Raw genomic sequence first — 12951 nt, forward strand, 5'->3', positions numbered from 1 at the left:
GGTAATTTTGAATTTGAAAAATTTATCTTCAACACTTTCCCTTGTGAGAATTTAATAATAACAATTCAATTGACAAACTTAACAATTTTATGACTCTGTATAAAGAAAAAATAAATGGTGTTTTTCTCCTTCAGAAGAGTCCAATCTTGTTGCATAGAAACCGGAGACGAGTATTGAGGATCGGCTTCGTCATCATATCTGCGAATTGTTCCTCAGTCGGGATTTGTTCGATCCCAAATTCTCCCTCAGCAATTCTTTCCCTGATAAATAAATGCTTGTTGGCTATGTGCTTGGTCCTGCGATTGAATTCGGGGTTTCGGGCCAAATTATTTCTTTTGCAGCTTCATTGGCTGCTACGATCTCAGCCTCTGTATTAGAAATGGCCACCATAGCCTGCCTTTGACTTTTCCATGAAATGGTTCCTGAGGCAAACATGATTCCGATAGACTATCGGAAACAGACGTTGATTGTTCCGGAAATGTAACGGAAAACCCTCTTCTATTGAGCAATGTTTTCTTTTGCAGGATTTTCAAGCGTTCTTGAAAAAAATCCGATGCTGAAAGCCAAGTCTGGCCTAGTTCCAAGCATGAGGTACATGAGAGCTCCGATGGCTTGGCGATAAGGGAACGCAGTCGTCTCTGATTCTTTCCCTGCTGTCGTAATTTCCAAATTCTTGAGAAGTGGGGTTGAAACAGCTATGCAATCCGAGAATCTGAATCGCTCCAAAATCCTTGTGGCATATCCTTGTTGACTAATTTTTAGTCCATTTTCTTGTTTCTTGATTTCGAGTCCCAAGAAGCACTCAGCCTTGCTCGACACAATTTTGAACTCTGATTTAAGCTCGTCCAAAATTCTTCCAAATTTTCCGTATCTGTTGCTGCGGCGAGTCCGTCATCTACGTAAACAACGAGTATAGTCTTTTGGCCATTTCTTCCTCTGATGTAGAGACATGGATCTGCCTCGCTGACTTTGAAATTGTGTTTCCGCAGGCAACCTCCGAAGCGTTCTTGCCAACATCTTGGCCCTTGCTTAAGCCCGTAGAGACTCTTCTTCAATCTACAAACAAGCCCCGGTCCTTGCTCGTATCCCTCAGGTTGTTGCATGTTAATCTCCTTGTCGTCCAATTCACCGTATAGAAAAGCTGTCGAGACGTCAAACTGGACGAAAAACATATCATTTTTGGCAGCAACGCTCAAAAATGAGCGGATTGTTTCCATTCTTGCGACAGAGCTAAAAGTTTGGTCGTAATCAATCCCTCGTTATGTGTATTTATTTATCTATGTATGTGTGTCTTTGTATGGCCATAATAAGTGCAATTTATGAAATAAAGATTTTTAATTTATCTGTTTGGAAACTATCGCTTAGGTATTAAGTTTAGCTCATATTGTCATCTCTATATTGTAGCCTTAAGATCAAAACAATGTGCACACACTACTTTTAGAAACAAGCAGCACCTATGGCAACATTGCAAATTTACTTTAGTACCAATTAGACAGCGAAACAAGCAAGAACAATAAAATATACAGTCCACTATAAAAAAGGCTCTACGCATTTAGGATCATTGTTTGGTCTTTCGAGCCGGGTGTTTTTGTTGTTTTCTGTGCATTGGTTCTCACGGTAATTGTTCTTCAATGGATCAATTAAAAGCATTAGTGAAGGGACGCGCCAGACTCAATGCCAATATCACACGGAGCTTGACTTGGGCTGAGGACGCGCACCAATCAAACGCCACATTGGCGGAGGTGTCTTCGCGGCTGGAGCATCTCAACACAACATGGAAAGAATTCATTCGATTTGGTGATGAAAAAGCTGTTCTAGACGAAGTAGATGGCTATGTGGATCCGGAGCCTGACAACGCTTTCTACGAGGGAAAGTATCTACGGGCGCATTCATTACCTTCGGCGATAGGAGGTACAAGACCTGGCCCATCCACTGTGAGTAGCTAGAACGGCAGCAACGGGCTGCAAATCAACAATGACGCAATAATCAGTTTGCTAAAACAACAACAACAATTGTTCGAGCAGTTGGCAGCAGATCGAGCCACAGCGCAATTGCCAAGACCTACAAGAGGTGACGTCAGTGCGCCGAATTCAGGTACCGCAAAAATCGTAGAGGCATCAACTCAAAGCGAATTGCCTAAAATTCAAATAAAACGGTTTGCTGGCAACTACTTGGAGTGGCGAGCTTTCAAAGATATTTACGAGAGCACAATTCACAACAATGCGAAATTGACAAATACGCACAAATTTCATCATCTGAAATCTCCTATAATCGTCGAAGCTGCAAACTTGGTGCGTCATGTAAGTTTTACGGATGCAGCTTACAACACAGCGTGGGAGCGACTTAATGAAAGATATAATCGTCCACGGCACATCGTGAATTCTTTCATGGAGCAGTTTATGAAGCTGCCAACAACAACAAGGTCTGATGCAGCAACCTTGCGGAAGGTGTCAGACGGCGCAAACGAAATCATGCGTGGTTTGGATGCCATTGAGGAAACAGGACGAGACTGTTGGATCATCTACCTGGCGTTGGAAAAACTGGACGCAGATACTCGACGCAAGTGGATCGAACGCAGTGTGGGGTCAGACTCACCCACACTAGAGGAATTCTTCAAATTCTTGGATGCGCGTTGCGAGGAGCTGGAGCTTAGAAAACGCGAAACAACTGGAGGTAAAACGGCAGCCTCTATTGGTGACAAAACAAAGAAGGTCACACATTCGTTGGTTGGGCTTGATGGAAACAAGTGCAGCAAATGCTATTCTACAGAACATCGTCTGTATGGATGTCCACATTTTTTGGGTATGTCTGTAGGACAGAGAATCTCGTTTGCCAAGGAGAAATCTCTATGCTATAATTGTCTGAAACCTGGTCATGGGGTCAGAAGATGCACATCAACGTTCAACTGCAGACAATGTAAAGCTCAGCACCATACACTATTGCATCTTCAAGGTTGCATCGCAATACGCAATTGGTACAATCGTTTAAACTAGTGAGGATCAGGATGATCCCAACGCACACATCTCACCGGTGACTATTAGTCACATAGCACAAATAGAAGGCTCCGCAGCAATTGTATGTGCACAAGGCACAATTGTATGTTCAACACAATCAAATGGATGGAACAGAAGCACCCTGCCCACGGCTATGGTCAACGTTCAAAACGCTAACGGGGATTTGGTAGCATGCCGACTCCTTTTGGACACAGACTCAGAACTGTCATATGTATCTGAACGCTGTATACACGCACTTGGTTTGGCTCGTACGCCATCCCGCATATTGGTCACTGGAATTTCATCGATTAAAGCAGACACAAAAAGGGGATGCAGTACCCTACGCATCCAATCCCGTATATCAGAGGATCAACTGGTAGTCCAGGCTCACGTGCTTGGAAAGATTACCTCATCATTGGACAGGCAGAGCATCGACGCGTCTGCACTACAAGTCTTCAACGATCTACAACTAGCAGATTCACAATTCAGCACAAGTGGCCCAATCGATAATCTTTTGGGCAGCGAGCATGTTTGAAGTGCTATTACTGAGAGGAAGATATTTGACAACAAAGGCAAGCTAATCGCTATTTCATCAATTTTTGGATGGGTGATCACATCACTGTTTACACCCAGGACGAGCAACACTATGGCCCTCACAACAACAGTCGACATAGACGCCACTCTCAGACGATTCTGGGAGCTGGAAAGCATTCATCGCAAGGCGGAAGTTCAACCTGAGGACGAACAGGTCGAGAAACACTTTCTCAACACACACTCTCGAGACGATAATGGAAAATACATCGTGGATAATGGAAAATACATCAATACTATTTCAAAAACTCTGGCTGTTGAATTTGAATTGGGACGACAAGTGGCTTAAATGGCGAGCAGATTTAGAAAACCTACCACAATTCCAGATACCACGCTTGGTCGAGAGCGACAGCGACAAGATCGAATTGCACGGATTTTCAGACGCATCCACGAAAGCATACTCAGCCGTAGTGTACAGCCGAATGGTTAAGGATGATGGAACCATTTCGGTAGCCATACTTGCAGTAAAAACAAGGGTGGCACCTTTAAAACAACAATCTCTGCCACGCCTGGAGCTGTGCGGTGCACTTCTACTGAACCAACTTTTGCAATCCATCAAGGCTGGATTAAAACACAAGGATTTGACAATCTACGCATGGAGCGACTCCACAATAGTCCTATCATGGCTATCGTACTCACTAGCCCTACTAAAGACGTTTGTTGGGAACCGCACTTCCCAGATCTTGGAAACCATACCTATGCATGCATGGCGGCATGTGGACTCAAAATCGAAGCCAGCGGATTGTGCATCCGAGCTCATTGACTTCCAATTGTGGTGGAAGGGTCCTTCATGGCTGAGGGACAAGGATCAATTTTTGGTAAAGTTGAACAAACTGTTCTTCACTTTCAGACAAACGTATACAAAGTGAGATCAAAGCTAACTCCCTTGCTGCGCAGGTTAGTGTCACGACGGACAATCCTTTGGATAAGCTTCGAAATCACAACTCATCTTGGCTGAAGCTTATACACACGCTCGGTTATGTTATGCGATTCATTCATCGCATGAAACGCCCGTCTTCAAAACAAACATCAACTTCTCTCACCTTTGACGAGATCAAGTCTGCAAGAATTCGATCGCTGCAACACGCTCAAGCTGGTTTTCAACAGGACTTCCAGCTACTACTCGCTAACAAGCCTCTAGGAAACCAATCAAAATTGGTAAAGCTATCACCGTTCATCGACACGGACAACCTGCTCAGAGTGGGAGGACGAATCCACCACTCACAGTTGTCGGCAGAGGCAAAACATTCCATTTTGCTTCCATAGGCTCATCGGATAACCTTCCTGATCATAGAACATGAGCACCGAGACAAACTGCATCCTGGAGTCTCATCTCTCTTCGTCATTGTCCGGCAACGATATTGGATTTTCGGCGCACGGAACCTGATACGCAAAATCACACACAACTGTTTGGCGCGCTTTCGACTGAGACAATATACAATGCATCAACGTATGGCAGATCTACCCAGCGTACGTATAACGCTCAGTGGTCCGGCTTGTATGAAGAGAGCGGCCAAAAATAATTCTAGTTGAGGTAGGGACTGGAAACTTGGCAAAAAATATTTACATTTTTATTCTAAAATAATATGTTAAAATCAGCCAGATTGGGCAACTATATTATATGAACTGATTAATCGAAAATGCTATAACTTTGGTGTTTTTACAGTTAGAGAGTTCAGTTTTTGTACGAATGCTATATTTGACAAAATAATACGACCTACCCAATTTCATAAGGATCAGCCGACTATATCCTATGGCAGCTATAGGATATATAAATGTTTGATCGGTAATGACCCAACTTTTGTGCTTTTTAAGATAGACAGTTGAAACTTTGTACACATTCTATTTTTGGTCAGTTGATCCAACCTATGGTTTTGGTAGAAATACCAACTTCGGTGTTCTTGAAGATAGAAGTTTGGGACTTTTTTTTAGATTTTTTATTGTAAAAGATTGGTTATATTATGATATTTTCATAAGGATCGGCGAACTAAATCTGATTCTTGCGATATATATACGGTTTTTTCAAATTAAGGTTAGGTTACCTTTTTGTATTTTGCAAGCCGCACGGCAACTTACGGCACTTGAACTAAACTTTCTTATATTCTTAAAATGCTTAAGAATATGATACAAAAAGATTTGTGAATGGCAAAGAGTGCCATCACAACTAAAACTCTAACCAAACACAGAAAAGCCAAACTAAGAACGTTCGCAATTATGTACTAAATACAACAATGATTTACACAAAACACAACAAATCATACATATACTTTTTATTGTAAAAAGAAAGTTAATACCTTTCTTTAAAATATTAATAACTTCCATGGCACAAACACTTGTTTTAAAAATGTTTAATAGATTTTATGCGGAGAGCTTCACTTGCACGTTGCTTACGCTGCAATTCACAATAAATATCATGCTATCACTTTCGATGCTATTCTTGAAGCGGACAGACAGATTAAAACAAAAAGATGAATTAATTCAAATAGCTAGACCAATTATAAATAAGAATTGGTACACTTAAAGTCAAAAGTTGGACGTTGGTTTTTTTATTTTTGGCCTATGGGCTGAACCACTGTGTAACGCAAGCACTGCCATTCGTAAACACTGGATGCGACTATGCAGGACCAATTCTTCTGAAGGACGCTAAGGTGCGCAAGCCGCGCATCAGCAAGGGATACATATGCCTATTCGTATGTATGGTTACGTCGGCGAACCATCTAGAACTCGCCACCGACTTATCTACGGAAACATTTCTGGCGGCATTGAGACGATTTTTCTCAATACGAGGCAAATGTACACGCATGTACAGCGACAACAGAACAAATTTCATAGGAGCCAGGCGATCCCTGGATAAAATGCAGCAGCTACTGAGCTCAACACAATGCAAGGATCACGTATCGAACTCACTAGCAGACGAAGGTCCATTGTATACACCTTCATCCCACCTTGTGCTCCTCATTGGGGAGGAAAGTGGGAATCAGCAGTTCGATGAGCAAATGCGCACCTTGCTGGCGCAGATCAGTGCGGTTGTCAACTCATGAACCTTATGCTACACGTCGGATACAGATAGCAACTATCTGTCACCAGCCCATTTCCTGATCGGGCGACCATTTACGACGATCCCGAAGGCCGATCTTGGCCACATTCCTGTTGGCCGTTTGGGATACTGGCAGAGTATACAATCGATGTACCAAGGCTTCTGGAAACAATGGCACCAGGAGTACCTGACTAGTCTTCAACAGAGACCAAAGTGGACCAAGGCAACACCCAACATCAAAATCAGCAGCGTTGTGCTCGTCAAGGAGTCCAACACACCACCGGCATCATGGCACCTAGCGAGGGTGATCGAAACCTTCCTAGGAAAGGACAATATCGTACGAGCAGTAAGGCTCAAGATGGCATCAGGAGAATTGACCCGGCCAATAACGAAAATTGCAGAATTACCTCATTCAGAAACCGTGTTTCAGGGTGGGCCGGGATGTTTGGAAACTATCGTTTAGGTATTAAGTTTAGCTCATATTGTCATCTCTATATTTTAGCCTTAAGATCAAAACAATGTGCACTCACTACTTTTAGAAACAAGCAGCACCTATGGCAACATTGCAAATTTACTTTAGTACCAATAAGACAGCAAAACAAGCAAGAACAATAAAATATACAGTCCACTATAAAAAAGGCTCTACGCATTTAGGATCACTATCCTTATTTTCTTTGTTTGTTTGTTTCTTATGTTTATTATTTGTTATTACTATGTTATCTCTATCTCCTATTTCCGTTACTATATACGGACCTGTATATTTAGGATCTAACTTATGGCCTTTCTCGTTTTTTAATAAAACTTTGTCACCTACTGATATATCTATATCCCTTACTTTATGATCGTATAGTAGTTTATTTCTATTCTTATTTGCTTCTAGCATAACTCTAGCTCTTTTATAGGCTACTTCTAATCTATACTTACTGTCCTTAGCATAGTCATCTATATTATATAGTGCTTCTACACTATCTATGCTATTAAAATGTTTTGGCAAATTACTTGTTTTACCGAATACTAACTCATATGGAAAATATGTATGTGCCATAGAGAGGGTCGTGTTGAAACAGAAGACAAAATATTAAAGCCATACGTCCCAATCAGTTTTATCAACCGATATGTAAGATCGTATGTATTCACTGAAAGTTCTATGACTTCTTTCTATTGTTCCAACTGTCTGGTGGTGGTGTGCTGTGGATGTAATATTTGCAATATTTAAATATTTGCACAAATCGTCTATAATAGAATTCTTATATTCTGTTTCCATGTCTGTAATGAACATGTTCATTGGACCGTACTTCAGGATAAATGATTCAAATATTGCTTTAGCGTCAGTATTTGCATTTTTATTCGAAACAGGTATGGGAACTAAATACTTAGTTTAATCACAAATTAAAGTGACTGCATACTCATTGCCATTTTCTGATTTTGGCAGTGGCTCAATAGTGTCCACTATCACTCTCTCGAAAGCATTTATTGGTGTGTCTGTAATTGTTAAAGGGGTCTTTGTGTGTTTAGTTATTTTGGATTTCTGGCATTTTTGACATTTTCTTACGTACTCAGTTATATTTTTAGACATGCTTTTCCAGTAATAGTGTCTTTTTACTTTGGCCAAAGTTTTTGATATGCTAGTATAAACTTCTTGAATTGGATCATCATGAAATGTCGACAAAATGGCATTTGGCAAAATGCATTTTCACACTCATCCGCCCATTTAAAAGGAACATTCTTTTTACATAATCTTGTTATGTGCCGTGAATAATCGGCGAAATTTTGTATAAAACGTCTATAATAGTTACAGAATGCTACGAAACGTCTAGCACTGTCCGCGTCGTGCGGAACTGGGTAGTTCATAATGACATCATATTTCTTGTCATCTGAGAGTATTCCTGTATCAGTGCATTTATGACCTAGAAAAGTCACTTCATGCATAAAAAATGAACATTTTTCTGGATGTAGCTTTAGGTTGAATTTCCTACATTTCTCAAAAACATCTGTTTAGTTTTTAAGCATATGTTTTTCGGAACAACCGATTACTATTAAGTCATCCATATAAAGAAACGCTTGAAAAGGTTCTAGACCAGAGAACGCAATAGTCATCATTCTCTGAAACAAATTAGGAGCTATTTTTAATCCGAAGGGTAATCGCGTGAAGCGATATGAGCCGTTGCTCGTTGAAAATGAAGTTAGGTATCAATTCTAGGTAATGGGAATTTATCAGATAGTAATTTTTTATTAATCTGGCGGCAGTCAATTACTAATCGCTATTTCTTTACATTTGATCCGGGGGATGATTTCTTAGGAAGAAGTAACAATGGGCTATTATATTCGGATACTGACGGTTCGACAATCCCGTCTGAGATTAATTTTTCTACTTGCTTTTGTATTTCGTTCACCTGACTATGTGGGCTTCGATAGTTCTTTATAAAAATTGGTTCATCATCTTTTAATCTAAGTTTCTGTTTATAAAAATTATTTGTGGTTATTGATTCGGTTTCCAATCCGAATATATCGCTATACTGGGTGCAAAGGCTAGTAAGCTGAGACTTGAACTATGGAGGGAAGTTTTTTGATAGTTGTGATAGTACGGATTTTTTTCTATTGTCTGAATTTGTGTTGACTACATCGTAGTTCGAAAGTGATTCATATGTTAGGTTATCTGTACTGATTACTTGGTCGGTATTTGTTGTGTTTAATAGTCTTATGAAGGCATTATTGGATGTTGCTATGGTATTTGCAACGTAAATACCATGTTGAATTTCCTGATTTGGAATTAATACACTGTCTGCTGTTGAATTAAGTTCAATTTTCCGAATAACTTGGGATCTTGCTGGCAGAAGTGTTGAATTATTGCCAGAACTATGAGCTATTGGTAATTTAATTGGGAATTTTAAATTATTGAGTCTAATTATAAGCCAATCTTCAGATGGCTTGAAGTCTAATTGACAGTTTTATTTTTTGATAAAGTCGATGCCTATTATTCCATCGCATGGAACTGGGAAATGTGAATTTAGAATATAAAAATCGTGTCGAATTATGTAGTTGGTGGTCTGTATCTCTACAGAAACTAAACCTTTGGATTTTATTATTTCTTGACTTATGCCTTTTATGTCTATGATGTAATCATTTTGGATGTTTTGGAAGTTATCCGAAGTTTCTTTTAAAATGGAAATGTCTGCACCTGTGTCAATTAAAAATATAAGTTCTTTCCCAGTAGCTACATTAAAAAATTAAACAAATATATTTTGGCTGAGATTAATGGTGTGAACTCTGATTTCTTTTATTGTTGAGTATTTAAAGGGTTTTGGGAGTTTCCCGATGGGTTTTGGTTATTATTTTGGGTCATTCTTACATTGCCTTGGTTATTGCTATTGTGGCCTCGGTTCGAGTTACCACTGCCTCTATAGTTTCCTCTATATGGGCCTCGCCCTCTATTGTTATTCTGATAATTGTTGTTATAATTACCGTTGTTGTAGTTATTGTGATTGTAGTTATTGTGATTACCACGAAAACTACCTCTATAACTGCCACGTCCGCGATTTGAGCCGCGCTGTGGATAATTCTTATAATATAGGACAGTGTTTGACTGCCCAGTTGCTTCAGTGCAACTATTAACAAATTTTGAAACGGCTTCGTTTATCGTACTGAATGTGCCAGCTTGCATGATAAGTTTTACCTTATCGATTGTGCAGTTTTTAGTCATTGCTTTGACTGCATGCTGCATGGAATAATTCCTGGCTAGCTCTAAAGATAAACCATCTGATATACAACTATGCACCTTCTAAGGCTTTCGTCATCTGCTCAATTTCTTGTGTGTATTGGTTAGCAGTTTTATTGCGCTGCTGTAGGTTCATCAGCTTCACTGATAATACCTCAACAGTTTTGCCTTTGACGTTGCTTCTTATTCTGGCAATCACCTCTGTAATTAGTGTTTCATTACCGATTAGATTCCTGGCGACACCATTTAGCTTTGTTTTAATAATGGAAACAGCTAATTCTTCGTGCTCGCCTTTTATTGATTGTATTAATGAAACTTGTTAAATTTTCAGCCTTACCATCAAAAACTGGTATAAGCTTAGATGCTGTATTAATAAAATCAATATTTGATTGTGCCGTTGTGATGGATTTACTTATTTTGTTTTCTATTACACTCGAAGTATCTGAATCTGTAGAATTATCCAGATCAGTGTATACCGCCGGAATAGCAAGATTATTTAAATCTTCATCTACTATTTTGGGATCTACTTTGGGAAGCTTTTCTGACTTAGATTCGTTCGTTTCTGTTGATTCCGAGTCAGGTGCAGTGTCAACTGCTATTGGAGTGTTTAGAACGGTTGGTAACGATATTTCTAAACTGAACTTTTGTTTAACAAATATTAAATTAGATCGTAGTCGTATCAAAAGTTTCGATACCTGTGACCAATGATCTTGATTTAATCTTTCCCTATGATCATTTATTAACATTCGCGCTTCATTAAAGCACTCTACTAATATTTCAATGTGCTTCCTAACCGTGTTCTTTTGAATGGGTCTATTCTGAGTTAGCGACTTGTACGATCTGTCAAAATAAGTTTTAATTATTGATAACTCCTCGTACAATTTGTTCCATTCCATGCCTTTAGTTTAGCCATACTTTTTAAAAAGAATTACGTAATATATTTTAATATTTATTTTCTGTTATTTCACTTTCTTAGATTTTAGGTGTTGACATTTATGTGTAATAATTTTTGTTTGTGCTGGATTTTTTGATTAGATTTTGTCCAGGTCATTTGCTTGACTCTGGAATTTTTTCTTCAAACATTTGTTGTGTAATTTATACAATTTTAGTATTACGCTTGCCAACATTATAATATCGATTATCATTACAACTTTTGTATCTACCAAACCCATTTTAGATATTGTATCTATTTTTCTTTTTTCAATTTCTATTTTATTTTCCTTTGTGTCATATTTTGTAATGTCATATAATGTTTCGAGGAAGTAATAGTCAGAATCATTTATTTGATCTGTTTTATTTATGCTATTACTTCTCATTAGAAAAGAAATTTTAAAAAATCTTAGTTTTTCTCTAACATATTTTCTTACCTATTATTTGTACGGCTATACGGGCCATACTTTCTAATTGGGCAAAAGAGGTTCAAAAAAAAAAAGGTTTGGGCAAAAGAGGTTTTGGGAAAAAAAAGTCCCAAACTTCTATTTTCAAAAATACCAATGTAGGTATTTCTACCAAAAACCATTTCCGATCGTTCAGTTATATGGCAGCTACAAGATATAGTCGACCGATCGTTAAGAAATTTGGTTGGTCGGATAAACTGACCAAAAATAGAATCTGTTTCAAGTTCCACTTTTCTATCTTCAAAACCACGAAAGTTGGGTCATACATGGCAATTATAAGATATAGTCTGATATGAAATTTGGCATATCGAATTATTTTGTCAAAAATAAAAGTTAGAACTCTCTAACTCTAAAAACACCAAAGTTTTACCATTTGCGATCAATCAGTTATATGGCAGCTATAGGATATCCGATCCGGGTCGTTCCGACTTATATACTGCGGGCAAAGGAAAGAAGGATGTGTGCAAAGTTTCAAGACGATAGCTTCAAAACTGAGACTAGTTCGCGGAGAAACAGACAGACAGACAGACGAACAGACGGACATGCTCATATCAACTCAGGAGGTGATCCTGATCAAGAATATATATACTTTATAGGTTTGGAGATGTCTCCTTCACTGCGCTGCACACTTTTTACCCAAATCATTCATAATACCCTCTGCAGGGGTACAAAAACGCATTTAAAATCCTCTTTTGGTTTTTTTTTTTTTTTTTATTTAATTTAGTTATTTTTATTATTTAAAGGAATTATAGGAGCTATGTCAATGTTATACAGGCTGCCAAAAGTTAAATATGTTATAAGGGGTAAACGTTTATAAGGGGTAAATGTTATAAGTAATCTGTGTAAACTTGTAAATCAGTGCACTATAGGAAATTTGACCACTTTTTCTGGCCGAAAAATCATTTTTTGAAAGTTGAAGAATTTAAGGATGTAGTCTCATGTTCCGGCCTTCTTTTTAGAGGTTATTTCAAAAAAATTTTTTTTTTAATAAAAAATATTGCGATCGTTCCAATTTTCACATATGTTTTTAAAGGCATCATAAACTATTTGAAAATATTTTGTTTCATTTATTCTTGTGTAGTTTAATACAATTTATAGCATGCCAAAGTATGCATATAAAAAAAAAAGGTAGGTCCCTGGCGCAGGTGATTTCGACTGCTAGAGTCATCCGAAACAAAAAATTAGAATAGATTGTTGTTTTGTAAGCTTATGGCTCTG

The 12951-nt window shown here is 38.5% G+C and overlaps 1 protein-coding gene across 3 annotated transcripts in view; it reads right to left on the reverse strand.

Moving 5' to 3' along the window:
- Positions 1–12951, reverse strand: part of LOC122322090 (fibulin-1) — a 608226-nt gene that overhangs the window by 463371 nt on the left and 131904 nt on the right. The gene's annotated exons all lie outside the window — the stretch shown is intronic.

The sequence above is a fragment of the Drosophila bipectinata genome, chromosome 4 (assembly GCF_030179905.1).
Source record: "Drosophila bipectinata strain 14024-0381.07 chromosome 4, DbipHiC1v2, whole genome shotgun sequence".
Taxonomy (NCBI): domain Eukaryota; kingdom Metazoa; phylum Arthropoda; class Insecta; order Diptera; family Drosophilidae; genus Drosophila; species Drosophila bipectinata.